General features: G+C 37.8%; 1 pseudogene; it reads left to right on the top strand.

Annotated features, from left to right (window-relative positions):
* The first annotated feature begins 203 nt into the window (after positions 1–203).
* On the top strand, positions 204–5,157 carry LOC106529805 (indoleamine 2,3-dioxygenase 2-like; annotated as a pseudogene).
* The last annotated feature ends 2,671 nt before the right edge of the window (positions 5,158–7,828 follow it).

The raw sequence follows: 7,828 nt of genomic DNA, 5'->3' as shown, positions 1-7,828 counted from the left end.
ACACACACACACACACACAATTTTTTACATTTTGTGATGAATATGCCTCAATGCATTTTGGCACAGTCAAATATGTCTGTTGTTAGGCAGCCAAAGTCATGCAAACTGTAGAAAACAGCGACTTTCTGTTTTGCTCTGTGAACTCCTGACTTGTCTGCACAAGCAGCCTGATTGGTTCTTTGCAAAAGGGAGCACACACAATAAAAAGGGAAGTGACAAAGTCAGTTGAAGCAAGCGCAGAGCAAGTTTAACAATTGATATCTGTGAGTCGGGCTCACAGAGAGATTTTCATTTCAAAGCCAAACCGGAGTACAGAGTAGAGCATATGGAGACGAACTACAGAGAAACACTGCAGGGAGACTTTGATGCATTTGATATATCTGAAGAGCTGGGATTCATCCTTGAGGAGCCACTGGTAAGTTTCTTTGTCATTCATTTCCTTTCTAATACAGCATATTTTTTTTTACAAGTGTTCAAAGAAAACCAATAATGTCCATTTTGCACAAGCAGAGGCAATTATTTATTTTTTAACCCTAGTGCACTATTTCTTTGTCTATTGCTTTGATTTAAGTGTTTGGTCAGCAGCACATGTAGTCCCTGTGGACTGAAACAGATAAGTGTGGTTGTTCTTGTGTAATGTTATAGAAGGTTATTGATCTGATGGAAGTTTGTCCCTTGGAGCTTTTTTTTTCCTTTTCACATGACTGGACCAGCTGAGTTGTTCTAATAAAGGAGTATATTACGCACAGAAATGAGAAATTCAGACATTGTTGTCCTCTGAGTTAGGCTATTTGATAGAAATTATACTCTGTCACATATGGTTCAAAATGATATAAATAAGGAAGCAGATGGGTTTCAAAACTTTCATATCAGCAGGCATTTCATTGTGTTTTTTTTAGGTCAAAGACTCAAACTCTTGCTGCATGAAAAACTTATTTCTGCATCTGCCTCTATTGGGTCTCCCCCTGTTTTAGGCTTYGTTGATTTTTACATCATTTATTTATTCATTTCATTTTTTTTAATGCCTCATTTATTAGATTGCTTCTGTCTCTGATTGATAGCACCAATCATTGTTTGACATGTAGGTCAGGCTCCATGGCAAACATGAGCTGATTATATTACTGATTATGATCTACATGAAAATACACRCTCGCACACACAAATACACACACAGACACACACTCATATAAATACACAAGAAAATCAATGAGCAAATCGTTTTATCCTTATTATCTTCTAGACTCACCTTCCAGACTATTATCGGGTGTGGATCGACTTGGCAAATAATCTGACACATTTAATAGAGACACGAAAACTACGAGATCTTGTTCATAAGGTAAGAGGAAGCACTTTCTTCCTGATGCAAATACAGAAATAAAAAAGTCCAGTTTGATATCTTGCTCTCTATATATAAAATAAAAGACTTTTGCTCACTGTTTCTGTTAATTGTAGTAATTACAATCTGATCTCAATTCAGATGCCAGTTTTGAGTCCCCATCTGCTGAGTAGTCACCGGGAGCTCAGGCTGGCTCACCTGGCCCTGGGCTTCATCAGCATGGGATARGTGTGGCAGGAGGGGCAACACGCACCTGCTCAGGTAAAAACACTGCAATAAAGAGAAAGATGGAGAACTCATGTTCCTTTCACTGGTGGCCTGGCAGTTTAAGGAATAACAAATATAAATTTATAACTCAGCAGTTAAGACTTAAAGGCTGCGTTGAGCTGCAGAATCTGTATTATTGACAAGTTCAGTTGACAAAAATCAAACAGTAAAGATATTTTTAGAAACATTTGACACATATAAAGTTAAACAGCTGAAGCTGGTACAAATGAGCACTAGCTTAGCATCAATTGCTTTAAACAGTAACAATATAGTCAGCACACAACATGGGAAAATCAGTAAAATATTTATGCATAAAACCATATTTTTCCCAGCTTGATAACATTGTTTTGATTTTTTTCCTCACCCAGCTTTGTCATCATCACTGTGGTTTTAGTTATTATGTTTTAGCTTCTCTCACTCTTAGTCATCAAAAAAGCCACATAACTTGCCACATAGAAGTTGTACTTATTCAAAGCAGAAGTAGATCTTTTTATATCTAAACCAGACTAGATCTTTATATTACCTGCATTTCACTGATACAACAATATTATATGACAAAGGTCGGAAAAACATACCGTAGTTGATAGAAAAGGCAATGTGTTTTAATTTTCTTAGCACAAAATCAAAAGCATACAAACATTTTTTCATAGACTGCAGAAAATCATGTTGGAAAGACTCTGAATTTTGCATTAAACCATAACGTTATTCATGTAATATTTAAGCGTTGGAATAAAGCAGCTCACTCCTAGTAAAAAAACAGAAAAAAACTAAACAAATCAAATAAGTCATTGGGTTCAGAGCTGTCCTCTGGGAAACATATGTTTTTGCTGATAAAATATTTCAATATTGATTACTTGTGGACCTACCAAAAAATAGACTTAAGTGGGATCCTCAAAAACACAAAGTCATCATTTTTGGTGTTTTTGTATTTTTATTTTTTTTTTTGTGGATTGAACTTTACCCTTATAAGCCCCGTCACACTAGACAACTTCTACATTGAAGATGGAATTGAAAAAAAAAAAAACAGGAAGCTTCTTTTCGTTGTGTACATAGTGTAAATTGAACAAATTCATCAAATATATATTTTTTATTAGCAATTTACATGTAAAAAATGTTTCATAAGTTGGCATAAGTTGTCTAGTGTGACAAGGCCTTGAGGTAAATGGCTTGAACTAACATGGTGCTTTATCCATGTGAACTCCAAAACACTTTACACTTCATTCATTCACCAATTCATACACACATTCATACACTTATGGTGATTTAACAGATTCTCCCCAAAGCACTGGCCTGGCCTTTCTGGAATGTGTCTCGCAGACTTGGTCTTCCACCCATTTTGACCTATTCAGATTCAGTTTTAGCCAACTGGAAACTGAAGGACCCAAGTGGGTGAGTGGTGTTTTTGATTTTCCATGTTTAATTTCTTATACAGTATATAGTGTCCAGGGTTTTTGTTATTGTAAGAATAACATACAGTGTTTTGATATTTTCCAACCAAAACAATGGCTCAGTTGCTGTTTCACTTTTGTTTCAGGGATATGGAAATTGGGTAAGTACAAGTGAAATAGATTTTCACTTTGACTCATCACTCATCTGACACTGACTGTGTAATCGTTTCATATGATGTTCACTCATATGGTTTGAATCCACGTGTATGAAAACAGGAACATGGACGTGATATTTTCTTTCCCCGGAGGGGAGAGCTGCAGGGGATTTTTTATGGTGTCACTGTTGGTGGAGATGGCTGCTAGTTCAGGCATAACGGTCAGTATGTCCTTTTTTTATATGCAGAAAGTCAGTTTGCAGCTGTCTATCAACCTTTCTGCCTTTCTGTTTTCCTCCCAGTATTTGCTTCTTTGCCTCTTGTAACTTAACAATTGATTTTAAACTTTGACCAGGGGGCTCTGGAGGTGATGCACGCCATGAAAATCTCAGATCTCATCAGCATACAGAAAGGTCTAATCAACGTAACGCAATCTTTGAAGAAGATGAAGGAAACATTTCAACTCATGCACAGTAATGTCAAGTTATAGCTACCTCAACGTGAATTAAATAATACCTACTGTGCTTCTTATAAAAGTAATTACAATACATCCGTTTGTGCTCAATCCAGATCATGTGGAGGCAACGGCCTTTCATGGAACAATGAGAATTTTTGTCTCAGGGTATGTTCTGGAGCTGTTCCTTAGTCCTACCTTTAGAAGTTAACAATAATTTTCATCTTTTTTTTTCGATTCTGGTGCACATTTACCTGCTAAGATTAGGCCTTTAAAAATGATGTAACTTGATGAAACCATTTTAGGTGGCGAGATAACCCCATGCTTCCAAAGGGAATGTTGTATGAAGGAGTCAGCAATGAGCCGATTTTACTATCAGGTGGAAGTGCAGCCCAGAGTTCATCAGTTCAGTGCTTTGACGCCTTGCTATGCATCCAACATGAGGGCGAGACAGGTAAAGTTGTATTTACTTCCACATGTAACCACTTCAGTTGGTTTTATCATAATGTATTGTGCTGTTTGTGAATTGCTGTGGCACCAAAGAATACTCTCAGGAGAGACTATTTCATTCTTTATGGTCTCCTCTCTGCTGTCTTTATTGATTTACGCTATCTAGGAGACTTCCTGACACGCATGAGAGATTACATGCCTCCTGCTCACCGTCAGCTGATAGAAACTCTGTCCGTCTGTCCGTCACTGCGAGACTTCATCATCACTTCCTCCAGCTCTGACCTCTGCCAGGCCTACAACTCCTGCGTCTCTGCACTGGTGGAATTACGGAACTATCACCTCAATGCCGTGGCCAAGTACATCATTGTGCCCAGTAACCGTGCTCGGTCCATGGGGTGCCCTCTCAGAGGGGTGGGCTCTGCGCTAAACACTACTGGAACTGGTGGGTCCAATCTCATGGTCTTCCTCAAGAGCGTTCGGAACGCCACCCGAGAAGCACTGATCTTAGAACGACCAACAACGTCGAGAGAAACTGAAATGTAACATTTACAATGCAATGTCTTGTTCACAGGATACCATTTTTTATGCACTATGTTTATATGGTTTTATTTATGAAATGTTTACTGAAATTAAGTATCTACATTTTTTTTCCAGAGCTGATACGTAGTACATTGTCTGTACACTGCAATGCAATACCTAATTTATAGGAAGTGTTACAGGGTTGCAGAAGAGGAAACGAACAGTCAAACTTCTCATCAAAGGTGCTGTATGAAAAGTGTGGTGTGATGGTCTACAAACTGAAAAATGGTCAGTTGGAGAAAACACTGCAATTTAGCTTTACTTATTGCTCTTAATGGTAGCTGCTACCAAACTTGTCACACTGACTTACACCAGCAGAAAAAAAACTAATAAGTGTAAAGTTCTGAAACAATAACACTTGTGAATGGGATACCAAGGAGACGTGGAAATTTCACTAACTCTTCACAATAAATCTATCAACTATTTCTTAAGTTGATCTGCATGTTAATTGGAATTTATTTTAATATCATTGTACGAAAATACAGACCCTGATATTCAGGATCACTGCCTGAATTCAATTTATTCTGACTTGATTAAGCCCCAGATGTGTTATTTTGTGGACTTAAGTGTGTGTGTGCTTTATATCAGTTTATAATGACTTTCCCTCATCAAAAAAACATACTCAAAGTGTTACTTTGACTCATTCATGCATGTTTAAGAAATCCTTGAATCCCCTTTGGTAGCCATTTGAAGCTGCCTAAATGCTTGCTGGTACAAAACACCTCCTATTTATACATAGTTCCTCCCTGGAGTTCAGTCCTGTGCCTCCCACACACAGCTCCACTACCAGGAGCAACAGTTAGCTAACACCTGGTGGAAAACCGCTTATCTGTTGAGCATGTACTACTAACTACAAAATGTAGCTTCATAATGACCTATACTTATAGTTTCTTCACAAAAAATTAGCATAACATTGACATAATGTCTCATACATATAATTGGAAGATTTACTACCAAGCTGAAACGTCTTGTAAGAGCCTCTGTACCTGCTTCAGTTCTTCAGTAAAAATACTTTCCGGGTCCGGATTAAGATTGTTCGAGTAAAGTTCAACTGTATCCTGATTTGCCATTTTCCAAAACCAATATTATATATTTTTGCTTCATATTTACAACAGAATACTACAAAAGGTTGTGGAGGACATGAAGCATTGTTGTGAAGAGCTGTTGAAGTGGGAGTGTCCGAAATGGTAGGAGGTTCTTAATGAGAGAGAGAGGCCAATTTAAAGATGTTTAAACAGGCTTATGCAAAGTCATATTTATTTTTGATATATACAGCATTTTCATAACAACTGAAGGTAACAAATTTACTTGATTGGTGTATAGAATTCAACAATGTGTCTGGAAAATAGATAATAACCCCCTTGAACATATCGCCACACTTTTAAATCCTTAAATAACTTTTGATTTTCTTAGATGAAATTACCTGGAGAAACTTTTATATTTATTTGCATTTATGTCAGTTATGACATTGATGTTTTTGAACCTGTTTTAACGAGGGAAAAACAGACAACAAGATACACTGTGCAGTGCATATTAAAGTAGAAATGACACAGATGCTAGTGAGAAAGTAAAATGAAATTAATAATGAAAGAAAAAAGTGAAGTGGGGGGAAAACTAGAAATGAGACAGACTTAAAACACAAGCGAAAAATGTCCTGCAGAGAAGAAAAGAGAAAGAAAGGCACAGTAGTCGTGATAAGGGCAAAGGATGATTTTAGGATCAGGTCACTCAGTTTGATGGACTGTCTCACCCTTCCAAAGACACCCTTCTTTCTGTGGAAGACTAATCACATTTGAAGAGTGCAGAGAGGGAGCACCACTGCAACAGCTGCTGAGCCCTCGTCATGGTCCAAACTCTGCTTCACTAAAGCACAAGTTGAAAACATAAGGAGCACTGGCAGAGTTGTGAATTTGCAACATGCAGTGTTGTTCCCTCTTTTGTGTCATTCCGTTTTTTTTTTTATTTCAGTGGAATAAAAAAATCAGCTTTTTCATCAGCAGCATTATTTGCTTCTGTCAACAGCAGCACAGGCAATTTAAATCTTGACTAAAGTGCAGAACATTGTAGTTAGTTTTATGCAAACAGACTGCCGCCTGCAGCTTTTCGCATACCTTATGATAGGAGGTCAAATGCTGCCGTTTTGTCAACGTTTGTAGTGTCTCTAAAATATGCACAAAGTGTCCTCTGGTGTCAGTCCCATGACATACCCTCCACTGCAATATGTGACACATGGAGCAAAKACTGTCATGTAAACGAACTGAATCTGTCCAAGTGGGACAGGTGGTCATAATAAGTCACGCGACTTTTGTCCTTGAGACAACCAAGCTGTTTTTTATATTAGTTTAGTGTTCAGGCTGTGGTTTTAGTTTATTGTAAGTCTTGAGTGAGACTCATTTGTTTGATTGTGATTTGTTAGCCACACTGACTTAGAGATAGAAATATAATTACGATAAACTACACTCCCACATTCCTACCCAGCTCATTGAAGAGAACTTTCTTGCACTACAACGCAAGATAAGTGGAGTGCTGCATTGCTATTATGTGACACAATGGAAATAAAACTGAGCACATTGTTCTTTCTGAGGAAGTCTTCAGTAGAGTTATCAGTCAGTATCTTACATGGAGTAGACAGCGCTCAGAGTGTTATTACTTAGTAATGTCAGGAAGAGCTTCTCTCAGGAGAGCTGAGCTAGCTGATTGTCAGAGTAGGGCCAGTTTCAAAGTGCATTTCTGCAATCAACTCCAAACAACTCCAATCACACATTTTTGTAAGCATTTACACCACTGTCACATCTAAATTAAACAAAAGCTGACATTTGTCTACTACAGGAAACATATAATTTTATTAGGCATAACTGGACAAGATTATGCCTTATACAGTATAGTTACATAGTCCTGTCATGGTCTAACAACCTGTCAGGGTACCCTGCCTTAGACCCGTTGTCTGCTAAGTCAGGCTCCAGCTGTTTGAGCAGGATCAAACAGGAGGAGAAAATGAATGGATGAATAGATGAAAATTATGTGTAAAAGGGTATAGGTGTTTTCTTTAAGTCACCATCTCCTTTATCCAGAACTGTGTCATAACTTTAAATAAGTCCCTTCACTGCTAACTTGAGGTAACCAGGTTGAGAAGAGAAGCTGGCTCTTGCAGAGTGGTTTGTGCTCTTTTATTTTAAGGGAGGGCATAATGTATTTTTCA

This window comes from Austrofundulus limnaeus, unplaced genomic scaffold, assembly GCF_001266775.1.
Source record: "Austrofundulus limnaeus strain Quisiro unplaced genomic scaffold, Austrofundulus_limnaeus-1.0 Scaffold467, whole genome shotgun sequence".
In the NCBI taxonomy this organism is placed as follows: Eukaryota; Metazoa; Chordata; class Actinopteri; order Cyprinodontiformes; family Rivulidae; genus Austrofundulus; species Austrofundulus limnaeus.
The sequence above is the reverse complement of the archived record's forward strand: the minus strand, read 5'-3'. Positions and strand labels throughout refer to the sequence as shown.